The sequence below is a fragment of the Polypterus senegalus genome, chromosome 7 (assembly GCF_016835505.1).
Source record: "Polypterus senegalus isolate Bchr_013 chromosome 7, ASM1683550v1, whole genome shotgun sequence".
In the NCBI taxonomy this organism is placed as follows: Eukaryota; Metazoa; Chordata; class Cladistia; order Polypteriformes; family Polypteridae; genus Polypterus; species Polypterus senegalus.
In genome coordinates, this window is record NC_053160.1 from 38,996,940 (window position 1) to 39,019,175 (window position 22,236).

A 22,236-nucleotide genomic window follows, 5' to 3' on the forward strand; every position below is an offset into this window, starting at 1 on the left:
TTACGAGAAAGGTTGAAATATGCTAGAGGACTTTATCACTATCCTTGAACAGACAGCACACACAAATGACTTGGAAGGTTAGTAGCATATGGCACCCTGGGTGGAGTTTCACTCAAGAAATGTTATGTTTGCTTTGTGTGACACACTTGTAAAACCACGTCTGGCTTACTGTGTGCATTCTCCACATTAAGAGAAGGATGATACAGTACTGGGAAAACAACAGTGAAGAGTTAATAATAGACCTACTCTCAGACAGTGAGGTTTGAGCTAAGAGGAAAGACTGAATGAGTTGTGACTTTTCATTTTAAGTAAACAGAGGCTGAAGTGGTAATAAGGTAGAAATACTTAAAATGAAGAAGGTGTGTATGAACAGTTATGCAACAGACTGGCACCCTGCCCAGGGTTGTGTCCCTCCTTGCACTCAATGCTGACAGGAAACTCATTCCCTCATGACATGGAACTTGATAAATTTGCTGTTGCTTGTGTTATTATAGTTGATTCCTTTCTTACAGTAAAATTGGGCAACACTCTAAAAATCTAAGAAAGAAAAAAAAAATCAGAAAATTGGAGAAGTAAAGCAGAATCTGGGAAAATATAAAACAGATTTCATAAGGCTTTATAGTAAGTCTTAGACTTTTATGTTATGTTAACAAGTAAAGCAGAGATGTAAGCTATTATTTTAAAATATAAGGGCCTGATAAAAAGTGGTTAACACTAGAATTACCAGAGCCTATGAAAAAAACTCATAGATCTTTCCCACCTTAAATTTCTTCTTAAATCCGTTCACACCTCTCCACCAACGTGTTTTGTCATTTAAATTTGCTGATAAAGACAAACTGCAAGCAGCTGGCTATTCCATTCCCCCACCGACTTAGAACATGCATGAACTTCTCCCAGCTCATGCCTTGATTGATTATCTGGGAGTGAAGTGGAGTTTGAGTGGAAATAATAGATCGTTATTTGGAACACACGAATTTCATGTGTGTTCCGTTTCTACAGTAATCTGTGTAAACACATTTTTAAAACAGAAACGTTTTTCATATTATAGTAATAAATGGCAAAATATAGGCATAAACTATATAATGTATGAAGCCTGAAGTCCAAAATGTCAAAAAAAACACTTTCACAAAAGGTACAAATATAACAGAACAAGGGCGCTTTTATTCAAAAATATAACTGCAGAAAAAAAAGCCGCCTTAGCATGCCACATTGACACAGAGTTACTACAACTGCCTCGGTGGCATAATGGTATTAGCAGCTGACTGGTAATCACAAGTTCGATCCTGTACGACTCCGTTTTGAGAAGTAACTAGTATTCTTACTACTAGGCTGACCCGCCTTTTAAGGCGACCGACTTTTAAGTTCACCACTTCTTAAGGCAATTCAATATGTAGATCAATTTGATATTTTATACAAACTCATTAATTTGGTTATATTGCATTTGAGCGGTATTACTTTAATACTCATAGTTTCTGTTATTTTTGTGATGAAATGTAAACTTTTTTTCTACATTGAGGTTGCCCTTTTGAACCCCCCCTGATATTTACTACGCGGTGAGGCATTTGTACTCCATCAACATTAATTATTTCCAGAGACATAATTTTGTCTATTTTTTCCAGCGCATCGTACACAAAAGCAAGGGAACGATGGGCGCACCAGAACTCTGCTCACATCATGTCGCTTCGTACCGCAAGCTGCAAGTAGTAAGTCTGTGATAAGCGGAATACCGCTACGCTTTCTACTCACGGGACGGAAGGACAATCCCAACCGCTTTTATATAGTAAGAAAGAAGAAGAAGATATCGCACAGTCTGAAGTAGAAAATCATCTTTTACCTGGAAAAACGAAACTACAAATCCCATCGTGCATTGGAAAATGGACAGGGCGTGTGTGAAACTCTGCGCCTGCGTAGCACTCATGGGACGGAAGGACAATCCCGACCTCTTTTATATTGAAGGATTTTAGAATAAAAACATACATTTGGTTTCAGTCTGTAACAGCTGGTATAATTTATGATACTTGTAAAGGTTAGCTTTTTTTTTTTTATTCACTTTTCATTCTCTCAGTTGCATTCAGGATCCTTCCCTAGCCCATCCACAAACACCCAACCATCTGTGGTTGGGGGGATGGAAAAGCCGGCTTTATCAGCACATTTAGATGACAAAAGACACTGGCAGAGAGGTGTAAATGTACTTAAGAAGCGATTTAAGGTGGGACGGATCTATGAGTTTTTTCGTAGGCTCTGGTAATTCTAGTGTTAAAGCTAAATGTTTCACAAACTACTTTTCCCCCTATGGTATTCTAGAATATATGGAAAAAACAGAAAAAGCAGGACCTTTAACTCTCCAATTGACAATATTTTGGAGAGAGGTGAGTAGAAAAAGAGGGCTTTGTGGCACTGAATGGCCCATTCTTATCGAAACTCTTGTGTAGTTCTTATGTTCTAATGTGAAAATCAACACAATTTGCAGAATGTTTCTGTATAAAGATCTATCTATCTATCTATCTATCTATCTATCTATCTATCTATCTATCTATCTATCTATCTATCTATCTATCTATCTATCTATCTATCTATCAATACACATAAAGCTATAAAGAAGGAAGAAAGGAAGTGCTGATAATTAAATGACTGGTAAAAATTCAGTAAATTTAGAAGCAACAGCTTTTTCTATCAACTTTTTTTGGTGTGTTTATGTATGTATTAAAAAGAAATGATATATACTGCCCATATATAAAAGGTTACATTTATACTGGAGCCAAAATAATGATCTGTGTGCACATCTTTTATTGTCAAAACATACATCCCCAATTAAATGTTATACTTTTTGAAATAATCCTAGTCGGTCAAAAAAACTGCATATTTGAGCAGTGTAGTTGCTCACAATCATCTCCGAACGTATTTGTGGTAATTATTTTCTTTCTGACAGACACCGGTATTGCACTGTGTATAAATGGCAGTATAAACGGCACTGTCATGTTCTCCCTTTGTTACACTCAATGCCCGTTCATTCAGGAATTCTCATTTCTATGGATACCAAGGAAAAATGCTGTCTAAGCATGAAACAAAGTATAATTAGAGTTCAGGCAAGGACATACCAGATTATGCTGTACAGAAAAATGACTGATTTAGCCACTCACTTTAAGGTAATGTTATTTTTATAAAATCATATATAAAAATGTAGTAAATCCTAATTATTTTCAGTTAGACATTTAATACCCACAGCTATGTGTAAAAGAAGGCACATTTTCTTTCAGTTCTGTACTTTTACATATTATGACATACTGACAGTGATTAGATAAATCTATCCTCAGGTCACACAGAGAGGATAAGGAAACTCTGGTCACACGGCACACTGACTTCCAATCAAATATCTAAATATCTTCAGATGTCCACTACTGACTTTTAAAGCTCTTTGCTGCAATACATCAGAATGCTTGTCTTTACTATGCACACACTATAAATACCTGTTAGGTCTTGTGATTCTTTGTTTTATTAAAAAGTTATTTGATTGCACATTAATAATGTTATTTTATTTTTTTTATTTTACGTATTCTTTTGAATTATTATTTGTGCCATCATTTTGTGTGCCTCAGAAAGTAGACATTCATGTTTCAGAAAAGCACCACATTACTGTGACTATAAAACATAGTGGCCTGGTTTTGCACGCATCCTAGTTTTGGAATAATTCGAAAAACTTCCACATTGTCCAGTTTGGTTGTTGGAAATCATTTTTACTCAGCTGTTGTGACTGGTGCTTGTCTGGTTTTGCACCATTTTTTTCTCTAGACCTTCATCTACCAAGTCTGATTTTTGATTTTCCTTTTTTAGGACAAGCCCGTTTTTTTCTTTTCAATTGAGATCTACTGATGCTGACGTTCCAGAACCTCATCACTCTTATCACACACTCATTTGCCTTTGTGTTTCATGACATCTGCCGCTCTCTTCCCAGGTCTCTTCTCATATGGTTCAGTCTTCTTATCTAGAGCAAGATGTTCACTCTGAATCTGTAATTGTTTTCCCCTTATTTACAATCAGATTTATCTGTCATTGATAAGCAAACCACCCAACTTAAGATGCTAAAATCTCAAACAGTTATAATGTTTGGACAAGTACAGCATTTTTCAGTGCACCGGTACAAAATGTATAATTACTTTCATATCACCATAACAAAAGAGCAGACACTTTGCTGCTGTACATGCTGGGTTGCAAAGTATGTTCATTAACTTCTACTATGAGACTTGTGTGACAAAAGGCGCTATATCAAAGCTCAACCCGACACAGACAGATGCAGGAGGCACACTGGTAAAACAAATACATGTTTTTTTTTTCTTTTCCTGTGGGCAATGCCTTCCCCGTTTCCCTTAGGCACAACATAGCCCCACAAGCACAGTACCACACAATTCTTCTCTCTCTTTTTCTCCACCACTCCTCTCTGGCAAGCTTAGCCCCTCTCCTCCCGACTCTGGCTCTGGAGTGGTGGCTGCTGGCTTCTTTTATAGGCCACCCGGAAGTGCTCCTGGTGTTTGATGACCTATATCCGGTTGCACTTCCGGGTGTAGTGGGCTCCAGAACTACTGCAGCATCATCTGGCGGCACCCGCGGATCCCAACAGGAGCACTGTGGGAATTCGAGGCACCACTGCTGCCCAGGGAGCTGTCATCTAGCATCGCCGGGGGAGGTACTGCTTGTTCCCCCCGAACCATATAAAGAAGCGGTGTCCTGGCAGGGCAAGGGCCCCGGCTATCCACCACACTTGCTTTATTGTGATATAGAAAATGTAGGTCTGAAACAGACCTTATGGTTTTGAGTGTGATCATACAATTAAAACCACATAAACAATGGATGGCTAGGGTAGGTATGACAGATCAACAACAACAGCACCAGCAACAATATATTTGTTGTATAGCCCAAAATTACACAAAATTACACAGCTCATTTGGCTGTAACAGGCCCTGTTTTATGACAGTAAGCCTTGACTCATGAAGAAGACATGAAAAAAATGCTCCAAAAGAAACAAACATTTTAGGGAAAAAAGATTGGAAGACATCTTGGGAAAAGCAGTTCAGAGAGAGACTCCCTTTCAGGTATGTTGGGCGCACAATGTCTGTCGAAAAATGGGGTAAACACAGCACACAAAACAGAACACAAGTAATCCTCATCACAGAGCTAGACGGCCAATCGATTATTGCCACCTCAAAAGTACAACACAATAATACAAACTACTTTGTTCTTGCATAGACGCAGAGTGCCACTAAAAATTTCAAAGCAAAATACAAGAATAGATTATACAACTCACTAAATACAGAACTATCATATATAAAGGTACAGATTTGTTAAAATACATCAAAAACTAAGTAGAAACCAATTAACATAAATGAAAAACAGCAATATCTGTCCATCAGTTAATTATAGAACCACAGGCAGATTGTAGAAAAGGGGTAAGAGACCAGCCAGGCACTGTCACAGCCCTGGAGACCTCGGCCAACTGGCTGCCTCCCCTTTACTAGCTTTTAAAAATAACACTTAAAGTAATACTTACAATGTCTAGTTTAAAGGTAAATTAACATATTATTTTCTGTTGTATTATTACCTTCAATAAGAAACTATTTAACATTACATAGATAAAGGTAGATTTTTGTGGAAAGTTTATATAAGGACAACTTTGGCATTCTTCTAGAATGAATGCTTGTGCTTGTATTATAAGCTTCCCTATGTACTTGAGACGATGTTGCGAGCCATCACCACAACCTACAATGTAAAAACGGTTTGTAAAGCCGCCAAGGGAGCAGAAAAAGTCTTAGCAGGGCTAGCTGAAGGAATGCGCAGCTTTGCGCTTGTTTGAGAGCGAGAGTATCTTTCTTCTGGAGAAGATCTCCGACAGTTATTTCTGGTAATACAGAATTCATTGTAAGAGTGATTTAAAATGAAAGAGGTGCATCACCTTTCGTTTTGTAAGACCATAATGTGACAGGATTATTAGAGAGAAGAATGTGCACTTTATCTACATTGGCATTGTTAGGCTTTGAGAAGCATCAGGGTATATAGACATATAGTACTGACTATTCTGAAATATTGCACTGCAATAATAACATCGTACACAGTATTAATACATATAACACTGAACCACAAAGTGAATACTTTAAAGAACTTGCAACACAGACAGTGGACAAAATAAACCTTATGGTGTTTTGTACTATGTTGCCTTAAATAAAATTAATGTATACTGCGTAGTGACATTGTGATTTTCTTATTATGCATTATGGAGAGATAGAGATAGACACTCATTCTGCAGTAGTGATTTGTTCTGTGTCCAGATCTGAAAGTCCGTGACAAGTTACATGTCTCTGAAAAGTGCAGTACACGGGCTCCAAAGCTCCAGAGTCCATCTGAAAGTTTAGCTAAATGGGCCAAAAATTGAGTCAAGATACCAGCGCACAATGGGCGTGTCTCCAGAAGGCGACGGCAACGTATGGTGTCTGAGGTGCGCGGATCTGTTAGAGGCTAAAAACTGTTCTGACTGCAGCTCAATACATCTTGGCCAATCTGATGACAGGACCCTTCTATCCAATAATTCCAGTGCTCCTTTATCTGAGATGACTTTTACAAAAGGGCTTAAACCCCTGAAGCCCCTTCACCCCCACATCCAATGACAACAGCACTGGATTATGGCTGGGATAAGATAAGTATTAGATAATGCATGCTGGAGTCACAAAGGAGTAGTCGAATGTCTTTCTTTATATATAGTATCTTATGTGTGATATGTTGTGAATCAAATCAAATCACGGGTCAAGGATTTCATCACATTGTTTCCAAGTTTAGACTTGCAATAAAAAAGTAATAGTATAAAACCAGGATTGTTATAACTGCTCCATAATTTACAGAGATCTATTAGATTTATTGAAGACTCTAAACAAGAATATTCTTATATCTGCTGATTTGAAGTGGCCTGTGTACTGTGTGTCCCTGGAGTACCAGTAATAGGCAGATTTGTGTCATGCATCCAATTGAAGAGTAGCGTTTTATTTCAGCAGTAAATACTGTAGTAAATAGTTATTATTTTCATACAATAGTTAACAAAAAGAAATTAAAAATAACCTTCATAATATTCTCATATCAACTTAATCCACATCAGGGTCAAGAGGGAAAGAACTTTGCAAATTCTGCGAAATATGTGACTGAAAAGATTGTGGCTTTGTAAGAATGTACATCATTCAATGTCAGGAAGGTTTAGTCTTATAAATGTGATGTGTCACAGGAAATAAGTTATCACTCTGAGTGGCTGCTTTATTTTCCAAGAAGATATGTCTGTGTGCTATGTGAGAACATATGCAGTAGAAGGTTTATAACCAGATAAGCGTTTATGAATGAGACATTTTAATACGTTAGGAAGCTTTTTTTAGTAACACAGTTGACCTTGCAACCAGGGTAGCATGGATAAGAATAATCCCCCCTGTGAAAACCAAAAGAAAAAAAATATATAGGAATGTCTGAAGTACTGCTACACATCGGTAGCTCAGACCCCAGTAATGTGATCTTTGGCCTTACGTTTTTGTTCAGCAATATTTTTCTGTTTTTGATGTTCTTCTTTTGAAGTGTTTTTAGAACATTAGAACAATTTTGACAAGAACAGGCCATTCTGCCAAATGAAGCTTGCTAGCCCTATCCACTTTACTCTTCTAAAATAACATCAAAACGAGTTTTGAAAGTCCCTAAAGTCCTACTGTCTACCACACTACTTGGTAGCTTGTTCCAAGTGTCTATGGTTCTCTGTGTAAAGACAAACTCTTAATATTTGTATGAAATTTACCCTTAACATGTTTCCAACTGTGTCCCCGTGTTCTTGATGAATTCATTTGAAATTAACAGTCTCAATCCACTGTACTAATTGCCTTCATAATTTTAACACTTCAATTATGTCACCTCTTAATCTTCTTTTGCTTAAACTTAAATGGCTCAGCTCTTTTAATCTTTCTTCACAATTCATCCCCTGTAGCCCTGGAATGAGCCTAGTCGCTCTTCTCTGGACCTTTTCTAGCGCTGCTATGTCTTTCTTGTATCCTGAAGACCAAAACTACACACAGTACTCCAGAAGAGGCCCCACCAGTGCATTACAGTATAAAGCTTACACCTAACCTCCTCAAACTTGTATTCTACACACCGTGCTGTATAACCTAACATTCTCTTAGCCTTCTTAATGGCTTCTGAACAATGTCTGGAATTTGATAGTACCACTTTTCTGGCAGAGCCAAACATGTTTTCATTAAATGAAGAAGGCTGCTGCTCACTCCCATATTTACAACTCTATAATGCAAAAAGTGTGTTCAGAAAATGCATGTGTGGCCAGGTGGTTTTAAAAAATAATCAGATTTGGCCTTTTCCACTCTCAATTGCACTTACCTTTAGTTTGTTTGAAAAAAATTGAACATAGTTCTGTTCAATTCAATTTACTCCTATTAAATGCAGTTCTACTCAGCAGAGCCTAGTAGACAGCATGTATAGCAAACAAAAATATAGATTTCCTAAAGACACAGAATGGAAAAACAAATTATAAAGTTTAATGCATACATAGAATAACATTATGTTGTATACTGTACTGGGGCAACATGGTGGTGCTGCTGCTGCCTCGCAGTAATGAGGTCTGGGTTGGCTCCTCCCTGTGTGGGGTTTTCATGTTTTCCCCATGTCTGTGTGAGTTTCCGGTTTCCTCCCACAGTCCAAAGACATGCAGGTTAGGTGCATTGCCGATCCTAAATTGTCCCTAGTGTGTGCTTAGTGTGTGGGTGTGTGTGTGTGTGCCCTGCAGTGGGCTGGCGCCCTGCCTGGGGTTTGTTCCTGCCTTGCACCCTGTGCTGGCTGGGATTGGCTTCAGCAGACCCCCTGTGACCCTGTGTTAGGATATAGCGGGTTGGATAATGACTGACTGTATACTGTACTGTACATTTCATAACCCCAGATACAACCCCCATGACACAAGTCCCAGGTTCAAATACAAGTTTTATTACAATAAAGCACCTTACAAAAGGCTTTGAAGATAACAAAACACTCTCTATCCTTCCACTAATCCAGGTGAGCTTTGTCCTTCTTCCACCATACCCCAACTTGCCTAAATCAGGTTGAGCAGCTTTATTTCTCTTGGATCCAGGAGCATAGCCCAAGTGGAAGTCTAACAAAGTAGGGATAATGGATGCCTGCAGCACCCCCAGGTGGCATCTAAGGAACCCGATAAGGCTGCGAAATGGGACTACAGTTCCCAGCATGCCCTGTGGGTGTCTGCACTGGTAGTGTCACCTGGGGAGGCTGCCACTGTCAGGAGAGCATGTAACCCTGCCAGGTTGTGCCCTTATGACTTCCTTCTTGTGCCTCTGAAGTGCTGGTCTTCCATCCAGGCAAGGATCCTTGTGCCATCCCGTCAGTATATATGTATACAGTAATCCCTCCTCCCTATTCCGATAGGTGAAAATCCGCGAAGTAGAAACCATATGTTTGTATGATTATTTTTATATATTTTAAGCCCTTAGAAACTCTCCCACACTGTTTATAAATATTCTCCGCACAGTTATACAGTAAACCCTCGTTTATCGCTGTTAATCCGCTCCAGACAGATAAATGAATTTCCACGAAGTAGGATTCTTTATTTATAAATCTAATATTTTCGCAGTTAGAGCATAGAAAACCTGTTTACGACCTTCTAAATACGTTTTTTAACATTATTAGAGCCCTCTAGACATGAAATAACACCCTTTTGTCTAAAGTTTAAACTGTGCTCCATGACAAAACAGAAATGACAGTTGTTTCTCACAATTAAAAGAATGCAAACATATCTTCCTCTTCAAAGTGCGGGTAAGGAGCGGAGAATGTCAGAGAGAGAGTAAAGTAAACAATGAAAAATCAATAGGGCTGTTGCGCTTTTAAGTATGCAAGCACCGTGATAAAGCAGCGGCAATGAAGGGATCAATGCGAAGGTAGCCTTTCAGCATTTTTACAGGAGCGTCCCTATCTTCTAAGCAAACAGCCTCTGTGCAAAAAGCCCCTCTGCTCACATCTCCTCCGTCAAGCGCAGAGAACGTCAGAGAGAGAGAGCGCGAGATTAAAGCAAACAATCAAAAAATCAATAAGTGTGCTTTTGGACGCACCTCGATAAAGCGGCATTTCTTAGAGGAGCGTCCGTATCCACTAGGCAAATAGCTTCTGTGCAAACAGCACCTCTGCTCACACCCCCTCCGTCAGGCGCAGAGAATGTCAGAGAGGTGAGATAGAGGCAGAGACAAGCAAACAATCGAGCACGCGCAGGAGGCATATCTTATAGCATTGAGCAGTTTTAGTTAATATGTAATACGTGCTCTGATTGGGTAGCTTCTAAGCCATCCGCCAATAGCGTCCCTTGTATGAAATCAACTGGGCAAACAAACTGAGGAAGCATGTACCATAAATTAAAAGACCCATTGTCCGCAGAAATCCGCGAATCAGCGAAAAATCCGCAATATACATTTACATATGCTTACATATAAAATCCGCGATAGAGCAAAACCGCGAAAGTCAAAGCGCGATACAGCAAGGGATCACTGTATATGTATATATATATGTGTACTATATATATGTAATATGGGAGTTTTATTTTTTATGTTTATATTCCAGCCATTCTAGGTCAGCCACATTCTCATGTTGATTACTTTGTTTTTGAAAAACAAACAATGTCAGTTGATTACAGAACATCTGAAAAAAAGACCAGTGTTTGTGATGATAAATCAGTTTCCAGGCAGACCAAGTGCCGACACAAATGCAAACAGGAAAAATAAAGTGGGGAAGGACATATTAATGGCTGCTAAAAATACTTACTCCAGCTAATTAACAATAAATACACAAAGAAACAATGAATAACCTCAGTAGCAGCTTTTTCAAGAGTATGTTTTTCTAAAATATCCATTCTTTATACTTTACTTAAATGCTAAGACCTATGGGACTTCTCAAATATGTGTAGGTAGCTCAGTCCAGAGTTTAGATTCCTATAGCTAAAGGCTCGGCTACACACACTTACTTTACTTTTCCATGGAATTGTAGGGAGGCTTGAAGCTTAAGATTAGAAAAGATCACTCTGGAGTGTAAACATTATAAAGTTTTAAAAGGTTCGTGGACTCTACCATTAATGGTTTTATATAACAAAAAAGAGGATTTTAAAATTTTCAAATCGACTCTAAATTTAATTGATTTAAGACAGCATAATTTCATTAAACCACTGTGAATTCCTTTTTTATCTTTATTTTCAAAAGAAGCAATTTATTCAGAATTTTGTTTTCAAAAGTGCAATGGTTGTCTGCAAGGTGAGGTTTGAGGTTTTTATAATCTTAATAATTCTTGAAATATTTTTTATTTAAGTGTCTTCTTAAATTTTTGGTTCCAAATCAAGCCCTTAAAGGCATTATGACAAACTTTCTAACATCTGCAAAACTGATAAGAGAAATGCAATAAAATCATATCTCATGAGCAATGATGAATGGGAATTTTTATTAGCCCTACAATAACATCTTTTGGCAAAGACATCAACTCAGTGTGCACCATAGCTTGGAGCACATAAAAAGTGCAGCATGCGTGTTTTGAGTTGATTAAACTTATTAGGTTAGAAAGCAGAACATCCATCCATTCATTATCCAACCCACTATATCCTAACTACAAGGTCACGGGGGTCTGCTGGAGCCAATCCCAGCCAACACAGGGCGCAAGGCAGGAACAAATCCCAGGAAGGGTGCAAGCCCACCGCGGCACACGCACACACACCAAGCAAACACTAGGGATAATTTAGGATCGCTAGTGCACCTAACCTGCATGTCTTTGGACTGTGGGAGATAACCCACACAAACACAGGGAGAACCTGCAAACTCCACGCAGGGAGGACCCGGGAAGCGAACCCAGGTCACCTTACTGCAAGGCAGCAGCAATACCCACTGCGCCACCGTGCCGCCCAGAAAGCAAAACAGACATTTCAAAATATCATGCCATAACTGTCTAGTGTGATGGAAAAAACAAAATAGAGGAAATTGTTGTTATTCACAAGTGATACACTGCCTATGCAACCAAGATATTGAAAGTTTATATTAGATTATTGTGTCTCTTAAATATTTTTAAGTACAAGATCGAAACAATATCTGACATGAATTTTCTTTATGTCAGCGTTTACATCAACAAAAGCTTAAATTCAGTAACTCTTCCTATCCACTGCATATATGCATGTATATATCTACTGTATAATAAAACACACTAAAGTCTATGAGCCCAGGCTTTCCGAGCAATCTGATTGGTCTGTTTGGGTTTGGTGTGATTGGTCTGTCAGGCTTTAGTGATGTGACAAAAGACGACATAAGAGTATGAGGCACACAAAGAGGATAACCAGCATAGGAGACATGCAGAGAGTCATCTTCAAAGACAGCAAGTATAAAAGTGAACAGGATGTGAGAAAGACGTTTGAAAATAATGACAGAGTCTGAGAAGCAGGCTTTATGAGAATGCGCTTGAGAGAGGAAGAACCGGTGGAGAAACTTTTACACACACACAGAAATACAAAGGAAATGTGCTGAAAGTACACATAGGGCAAAAAATAGAAAATATTTTTAAATTATACTACTATGTGCCTTTGATAGGTAGCAGGACTAGTATAAATATGTATATATACCATATACTTAGATATGCAGTTTATTCTTAAGAAGTTTTACATTGCATATATTTTTACTTTGTCTGAAAGAAGCACAGGCCCAAGCATATATAATATTTTTGCTTCTTGACTAGTTAGACAAGATAAAACAAGAAATCCTATTGAAAAGAATGTTAGAAAGGGAAAGCAGGAGAAGGGCAGTAGTCACTGAGCAAAGAACAACCCAAGTAGGAAAAAGAATAAAAACAAAATACCAAACAAGCATTCTGCTCTGAAGCTTGAAACCAAAGGGTAAGAAAAAGTTTGTAATGGATATCGGACTTGGTAAAGATCATCCTTTTTTGCCGTTGTATTTGAATTTCTTGAAAAATAATTTGAATTGGTTCTCAATACCTTAATGGAAAGCGCCAATCAAAAATGATATTTTTCATATATTACTTACACTATGTAGTTTGTAGAGATAATAAGAAGAAGTTGCCCTGTTGTTTCCTTTTGGAGGTTAGGAACATTTTGGATTACTGGCCTTCTGTTTCCATTGATCAGCAGTGACACTGAGGGCAACAAAAATCACTTCTCAGGTTGTCCATCCAGTCCATCTTGGGTCTTCCTCTGGTCAACTTGCCTTCTACAAGGGTTCAAAAAAGGATACAGTTTGCCATTCATCATTGATATGCCTTTAGCTGGAATTTTCTCACCATATTCTTAAGTGACCAGACTTGTCTTTTTTGGGTTATTTCAGTTCTTTTCCTGTCACGTATGCTTCTCAGTTTCTTCTTTTGGAAGGACTTGAGTTTAGCAGAGTCATTATCAATGTGAGTGAAGCCTCAGCTCCATATAGACCATTGCGAGGACTGTAGCACTATGGATCTCTGTTTTGGTTTTCCCGTTTGATTGAACCTGATGGACCCAAGATTTATTCCGTGCTTTCTCTCCTTTGCTGACAAACAGCAGATCAGTAACCAAGCTACCTAAACAGACAATATTATCCACTCTCTCTTCTTCTGGTTTATTAGTCTCATTTTTTTATGTAGAACAAAGATAACGTTTCTGACGTATGTATTATGTGTCTATGGTGACCAATGCAAATTTAATTAAATAATTTCATGCTGTCATCCAGTCATATGCTGACAACATCTCAGACATTTGTATTGTTATTAAAATATTTTTATTAACTGTAAACCACTTTTGGAAGATACTTTTATGAATGAAAATGGAACTCGTTTCCATAGATGCCGAGAGAGCTAAAGGTGATGATTGCCTTATGGGAGCCAGAGTGGTGGTGTTGTATGGTTGGAGGTATTTGTACTGGAAGCTGAGTATGTTACAGCAGACTGTGAATCAAGTGCAATAAAAGAACCTATGGATCCCAAAAAGCATTTTAACTCGGGGGAGCCATAGTTGTGGTACCTTATACAATAGGTACACCTACTAAAAGTAGAGGACTGCAAGCCTAGAGCTATGATGTCACTGATCTGGGAAAGCCAAAGCTTTGGAGGTTCAGTTGTACTAAGGATTCACGGAGTAAGGAGGTATGGCCAAGGATGTGAGACATAAAGACTAATAGACAAAACCTGGTCTAGAATTTAGCTGAAGCAGCAGTGCAACCCAGAGATACTTGTCTATAGCCATACTGTTCAAAATACAGTTGTTTAAATGAACAAGAGACCCAGAACGGTACGGGGTGGATACAGTAGTACAGTGCATTGTGAATTGTTTCTTGTGCATGCCTCAACAGAAAGAGGGCTTGTAGCCACAGAAAAAGTTTAAATTAGTCAACACGTTTCATCCAGATAGAAATCTATTAAGATCAAACATGCTGGAAAAAAACACTATGTGAAACCCAGAAAATGTGTGTATGTGTGAAAAACAACCTGTGGCTTGTGGTTACCTTGACCTTAACATAAGGCAGATAAAAATAAAACTACTCCTGTGTGAATATGGAGTTTGAATTCGTGTTTCTCTGCTATCTAAAACTGTTCAGACAGAATGTAGCATACAAGGTAAGTCATGTGAAAAAGTAAGGGTATGGCAGTGCACTGTATGTATCAGCATATGCTCCCTACTTCCTCCTCCTCTCCTTACTTACTTCAGGCATACTGTTAATGTTAGACTGACTGCTGACTTTAAATTGGCTTTGTGTAAGCGAGTCCTTTTGATACATTGGCATCGCCACTGGAGTTGTTTGCTGCCTGCATACAATGCTGCTGAGATAGGATCAAGTTTTATGGAATCCTTAAATCTGTTAATTTGGTTTCTGATGGATTGGATGAAGGGGTTGTGGGTGTGTTGTCAGCATGATCTGTAATCTCGCTTTACTTAACCTGCTGGGATATTTCTAATTTTTGTTTTCTGTTGGCCAGCAAATATTATTTCTCCTTATTAAATGAATTTCTATTCAGAAGGCAAAAGATACCAAAATTACCATTCAAAGTTTTTATTCAGAATGAAATAAATTGTGAAGAATTTCGAAATAATTGGTGAATTGTTAGAAGGACACATTAGATAAAAATGTAATTTTTAAGAATGTTAATTAACTGACAAATATGAGGAAACCATTGAGTCCATCCAGTTTTTTAAAATATATTTAATTCTATTATAGAACACACAAATGAGAACAATGATAGAGGGTGAATCCAGATAATTAACATCTGCAGGGATTTGCATCTGCGTTTAGGGTCAGTCACTGTCTGTTTGCACTTTCTGTGCCTTTCTGTGTGACCTTACTTTATGTACTCTGATTGGTATTGACTGGTAACTCAAAACTGTGTGAATGTGTCACTGAATATACAGTTGATGGAGCAGAGCGCCGTGCAAGGTGGATTCCTACATTAAAATAAGCAGGCTCAGAAAATGAATGAAACAGATTTAGGTCCAACCATACTGTACAGTTAGTGTAGTGCTCAGTCAGTGTGCATCAACAAATAAAAAAGGTTAAAGGTTATTGCCACGCTCGAAACGAAAGAAGGTTAAAGATACAACGTTGCAACTGTGTTGACTTTATCAGGAGTTCAACTGAAAAGGAAATAACAGGTGATGTATAATGGAGGGGAAGGAGGGAACAAAACCAGGGAAAATGAAAGGAGAAAAGGTGAGAGTAAGTGTGAAAAAGTTGTCATTTGAGAAGATGAAGGCAGAGATGAAAAAGTCAATCATTAAGACCTGGAGAAATATGTCATCACAGGTTAAGAATGAGCTTAGCCAATTTTCTTTGAAAAGTGTCTTCGAAGCCCTGTGTAAGAACACAAACAGATCAGTGTGAATGTGAAGTGTTTTACAAAAGGCTTTGTAAGGCCTTTGGCTCCTTGAAATGGTCTGCTAGCTGTCTTCCTGTTTCACTTATATAGTGTGGGGTACAGCCCGGACACAGACAGGCAGACATGTTGGTTCACCACACACGTTTTATTTTCACTATTATTTACAACCCAGTGCCGCAGCACCAATCACCCCTTCAAGTCCTGGCCGCACAATGATGCCTTGCTCAGTCCCTAGACCGCCTCTACTTCTCTCCTCCGAGCTCCGTCCACTTCCACCCGACTCTTGCTATCGACTGGAGGGAGGCGGTCCCTTTTATCCGCACCCGGATGGGCTCCAGGTGCTTCCTGAGGAGCTTCCGCCGACACACCCCTGTGTGGCGGAAGCACCAACTGTGTAGCCGGAAGTCCTCTGGGTGTTCTTACTCCTCTTCCCCCCAGCACTTCCTGGTGTGGCAGAAGTACTGGGGTCCAGGGTTCCCAAGGCACTGGGGCACCCCCTGGCGGTGACCACGGGCCCCTACAGGGTTGGGCTTCCATGCCCTTAACCTGTGGCCCCCACGTGATCCACGGTGGGCGTAGACCCTCCTCTGGTCCCTCAAGGCGTCCCGGCCGGGTCGTTGCCCCTGGCATCCTTGACAATAGATAACTGGACACTTCTTACAAGAAATGCAGTAAATATGATTATTGAACTGGCAAGAGGCCTCTTGTTTAATATTGGATTTTCCAGATACATTGGTATTGTTAGTGACATATTTGCAAGTAACACGACACATCTTGTTACATACAGTAAGTTCCTGGTGGGAAATGTGGCTCTTCTCTGTGGACAAGAAGTTTGCATAGGTTAGGAAATCAATGAAAGATCAAGGAATATTAATAGAAAAGGCTCCTATGGAAGGACCAGTCTGAAAAACTGGGAAATTTTGATTGATGACCTATGGAAGAGTTAGAGTGTTAGGGTGGAATGGTTGGACCAGCAGGATGTGGGCTTCATTATTAGGGTCCTCTTAGAGTGGATGGTACAAGGTCTACTTATGGCTTGGTTGAGGGTTAGGTTTAAGGGCTAGACTCAGGGTTAATTTTCATAGTATGAGAAGGGTATCCTTTATCAATGAAGAAGCATCTCATTCGGAGTGCTTATTACAGAAATCAACCTTACCGCTACAGAGGTGGCAGAGTCTAAGGAACAGTGAAAGAGTTTTCATGATGTCATGGTTAGAAAGAGATGTAGAGACGTTTACAGTGCAAGTCAGTTGGCTTGTAATATACAGAGGGTTTATAATAGACAGAGGATTTTATAACCATGCTGTCAACAAGTCTTTGTGTTGTTCAGATAATTTATAGGTTGGAAATAGTGCTACAGTTGAAATTTAGGGTAAATGTGGTCATGGTTTATATTTTTAAGTTTGTCAAATTACATTGTCAAATGCCATTCTATTGCAGTTTTTCTGTATTTATGGATGTGTGCTCATAAGACTTTGTTGGGTGAATGGCACATTGCTGTTCAGTAGTTGAATAGCCCTGCGTTATTTGCTGTAATGTACAGCCAGAGCCCTGACTTAAACCCAATTGAGCATCTCTAGAGAGACCTAAAAATGGCTGTCCACCAACGTTTACCATCCAACCTGACAGAACTGGAGAGGATCTGCAAGGAGGAATGGCAGAGGATCCCCAAATCCAGGTGTGAAAAACTTGTTGCATCTTTCCCAAGAAGACTCATGGCTGTATTAGCTCAAAAGGGTGCTTCTACTAAATACTGAGCAAAGGGTCTGAATACTTAGGACCATGTGATATTTCAGTTTTTCTTTTTTAATAAATCTGCAACAATTTCAAAAATCTTTTTTGTCTGTCAATATGGGGTGCTGTGTGTACATTAATGAGGGAAAAAATTAATTTAAATGATTTTAGCAAATGGCTGCAATGTAACAAAGAGTGAAAAATTGAAGGGGATCTGAATACTTTCCGTACCCACTGTAAATGTCACCCTTTTCTACATGTGATAACGTAAATTTGCGTAAGTGTTTAAGTAGTAGGAATCGATGTTTGCTGCTTGCCTGTGCCTGTTACTTGAGCTTCTTTAGCATGATTGGAGAAGAGCTTGCTTATGGTATGCCACAGAGAGGGTGGACAAATTGTTACATGCTGCTAGTTTTAAGCGACTCTAAAGAACTGCCAGCACATTTATTACATATGTACAGTATATATCTGTACTGATTTTGCAGTGCAGTGAAATTAAAGCAAGCATACATTTATTTAAGATTTTTAAAATTTCTCTTGGGCGGCACGGTGGCGCAGTGGTAGCGCTGCTGCCTCGCAGTTAGGGGACCTGGGTTCGCTTCCCGGGTCCTCCCTGCGTGGAGTTTGCATGTTCTCCCCGTGTCTGCGTGGGTTTCCTCCAGGCGCTCCGGTTTCCTCCCACAATCCAAAGACATGCAGGTTAGGTGGATTGGCGATTCTGAATTGGCCCTAGTGTGTGATTGGTGTGTGGGTGTGTTTGTGTGTGTCCTGCGGTGGGTTGGCACCCTGCCCAGGATTGGTTCCAGCCTTGTGCCCTGTGTTGGCTGGGATTGGCTCCAGTGGACCCCCGTGACCCTATTCGGATTCAGCGGGTTAGGAAATGGATGGATGGATGGACAAAATTTCTCTTCATGATTTATTCTGGCCAAACTTGAGTGTCTATGACAGACCATCAGGACCTGCCATGCGCCAAGGATATTGTGCATTAGTCGAGGTATAGCTGCAATTCTTGATTGGCGATCTACCAGAAATTATTGCAGGGACCCGAGTTCGAATCTCGCTCAAGGCACATTGCCGTATGGAAAAAAAAAAGCTTTCTCTTCAACGAACGGTGCTTTTAATCCTACATTGCAGATGTAGTTGTTTATTTTTCTTTTTCGATTAAACGAAACTGTTTAGTGAATGATTTGTCAAGGAACACACGGACAACAAGCATATTTAAAAATCACACTTAAACAAACTGCCTGCCCATTCTATTGAAATAATTATAACAAATAATAATGCATTTCACTTCCTTATATGGCGCCTTTACTATGGTCTGAGACGGCTGCACAGATAATCAAGAGTGATACAATAAAAATGAAAGTGCAATAAGAATGAATAAATAATAGTGCACAGCCTTGTATTTGTATGTATTTATAACATTTGGGAAGTAAGATATTCTAGTTGATGCTGACATTTAATTAATTTGAAGTAGGTAAAAATAAATATTTGGAAATATTGCAAAGGGAAACGTTTATATACTTAGCGCAAAATAACTATATGTGTTCTAGTAAACAGCATACACACCACTTGGTTAATTTTATATATATATATATATATATATATATATATATATATAATATATAATATATATATGCTATTCTACAGCATGATTAGAATCGTCTGAGTATTAAAGGTGTATGTCTACTTTAAAAGCATAATTTATAACATCAATGTTAATAAAGAGTACAACTATGATTATTATTATTCTATATTGGCCTTGATATGAACGATTTGTGAAATTAGTGTTAAGTATTTAAAAAAAAGCATACCAGTCTCTTGTTTTTAAAGGTACATATATATACAGTATATATACAATTTCTACTGCAGTAATTCATTAACAATTATTGGTCTTTATATACCAGAAAGACTTCCCAAGGGTCTTTTGTAGGAAATATGTACACATAGTTGATTTTCTCAATGATTTGTATTTTTATAATTATAGAGCACTTCATATTATTATTTTTTAAGCTCACTCTGTAAAATTAAACTATGATTATACAATTCAATGTTTATTATATTTATACATTATTATATCTGTCTTTACACATGTTGCCCAAATATGTAGTAAATATAATAAACTTAACCAAGAATGTTCACAAAAATCATTCAAAAAAATGTGTAGGTGAATGTAAATAATATCTGCACAAACCGACACTAGTGAGTAACATTTTTAGACAGTTCAAAAAGAAACGCAAATCGCCAAGCGTCTGTGTGCCGACTCGAACAAGCTTTTGCAGAATACATTAACTGACAAGAGGCTGGCCCGCATTTCTGAGTTTTGGTGGTCGTGATTTGTCAATTCTTGGTAACCGAGCGAGCCGTCATTGGCCAATTCTTGGTAGCCGAAACGGGCTGTGAATGGTCAATTCTTGGTAGCCGATACAGGCCGCTATTGGCCTGAGCTTTCAATTCTTGGTAGAATCATGGTAGCGGAAAGCGATCTGATTGGTTCTCGCTACCAAGAATTACCTCAACTCATGGCTCTTATCTCTAGCCATCTAACCATGGCTCCTGCACTCGGCTTTTTGTTAGATAAACTCTGCGAATTAGTGCCTTTCCACAGGTCCCTGAAGCCTGTCTTTTACATACTGTGTGTGTAGTAAATGTTTAAGTTGTAAATGTATTAGTCTCAATAAATATCTTTTTGAAAATGTTGTCAAAATGCCAGGACAGAACGTGAAGTAATGAGGTAAGGCTAAGCAAGACATGGGACACTAATACCATCAAAAAACCTTTGTGCCCAACAAAACATGAGGTGAGAATTTAGAATCATAATTTTGGAACCAAAAAGTCTAAATAAAATGCTCTTAAACAGCATTCACTTTCAAAAAGGATTCAGGGCACACGGCCCAGCAAAAAGAAAAGCTAAAGACATCACCCAAGGCCGAACCTAATATTTACAACGATGATGGTGCTAAATAAATCTGAAGTGTTCCTGTGTGAATGTAAATGTGGTCAGGGTCCGTGGGCATGTGTTAGATGACATCCCAGAAAGAAGTCCAGTTTTAATGTACCCTGGAAGTGATATCAGAAGGAGACACAGGTTCCTAGAAGTGTCTATAATGGAAGGACAACGGAACAAAACTTATGCATTCCTCACTCCTGTAGCTTCTTGCAGCAGGCGTCTGTTATCGAGGCTCCTGCAGGGTTGGATGACTCATTTGATAAAAATGGGCCATCAATTTCACAGTAATACCTGTGGAAGTAGTCCAGACATCACACTTACCCACTGAACTCAGAGTTGGGTGGAAAGTGGACAAGGTTTCATCTGGCAGGAGGAAAAGTGGAGCAAAAAGAAAGAAAGGTAGAATTAATAGTCAGGGAGAGGAGTGAAGGTTTTTTATTCATTCCTTTATTTTTGTATTTCTTTGCCTGAAAAGCCCAATACCATTCTTTATTACTACCTTTTTACCTTAAGTAAATGCCATAACAACACACTTTTAGTCATACTTTTGGAGTTATTGTTCATTTCTGTGTTGGTTTTTTAATATTTTTGACGCTTGGGAATTTTATTTTTATGTTTCAAAGTTTTTGTTTTATTTATTTTTTCAACATGTGAGTGACGCGCCTAGTGTTCGGGAGTTGTGCTTCACGTGACCGCAATCGTCGTGCTTCTCACTTCATCAAACAACCAGTATAAATATAGCCATATTTCCAATTGCAGAGATCCCTCAGATGGATAACAAAACTAACAATTCTCTTGGCGATAGTTAGATTCTTCTTAAGTAGGCCAAATGCCAGGGTTGTTTTGCAGTTTTTTTAATTCCTTTTTGCCGTTTACTTTGATTTCAGGTTTGCCCCTGTTGTTTTGTTGCAGGTGCTCTCTTTTTGATGTCCCATTTTGTTTTTTTACTTTAGCCTGGCACTAAGATTTCTGGTTTACGTCTGAATCTCTCGGTCTTTTTGTCCTGTCAAAATAATTATCTGAGATTCTGTCTCATAACAATAAACGGTTTCTTATCTTTATGTTTTGTTTTTCTTAGTGTATTTTGGCTTTGGAATTGGCAAACACACCACCTGTAATAAGTGTATAAGTTTAATATGTCACTGTGTTCTATGCAAATATATTTTATAAATCTACTTTTCTTTCTACTCACATGCACAATTGACACAGAGCCAGATTTAGCACAGGGGCTCATCATTTAGAACTGCCTGGCAAAGCATAATATAAGACAAGACAGATGAAGACAACTGCGAAACGGGCAGTCAGACTGAGGACTATTGTATAATATTTTTGTGTGTCAAAGTCAGCGTGAAACTGTATCCTCTTTGCCTTGTTTGGAATGGTATGATCCACCTAAGTGGGGGCCTGCTCGTGGAGAAAGAGTATAAAGCCTTGGATCATTGCCTGGCACACCTTTGAAGCCAATAGAAGGATGGGAGATAACGTCATCTGGTCCTGAAAATCCTTCCACTGCAACAGTGAAAATGGCATACTCTACACATCGGGCCCCCACTTGCAAACTGGGTTCTTGCCTTTGGCTTCCTTTGTGTGTTATGCAGCGTAAGCTGTCATTAAAGAAAGTTATTTCTCCTATGTGATTTCTTACCACAAGG

The 22,236-nt window shown here is 38.7% G+C and overlaps 1 protein-coding gene across 1 annotated transcript in view; it reads left to right on the forward strand.

Annotated features, from left to right (window-relative positions):
* Window positions 1-22,236, forward strand: part of itga2.2 (integrin, alpha 2 (CD49B, alpha 2 subunit of VLA-2 receptor), tandem duplicate 2) — a 165,907-nt gene that overhangs the window by 18,744 nt on the left and 124,927 nt on the right. The gene's annotated exons all lie outside the window — the stretch shown is intronic.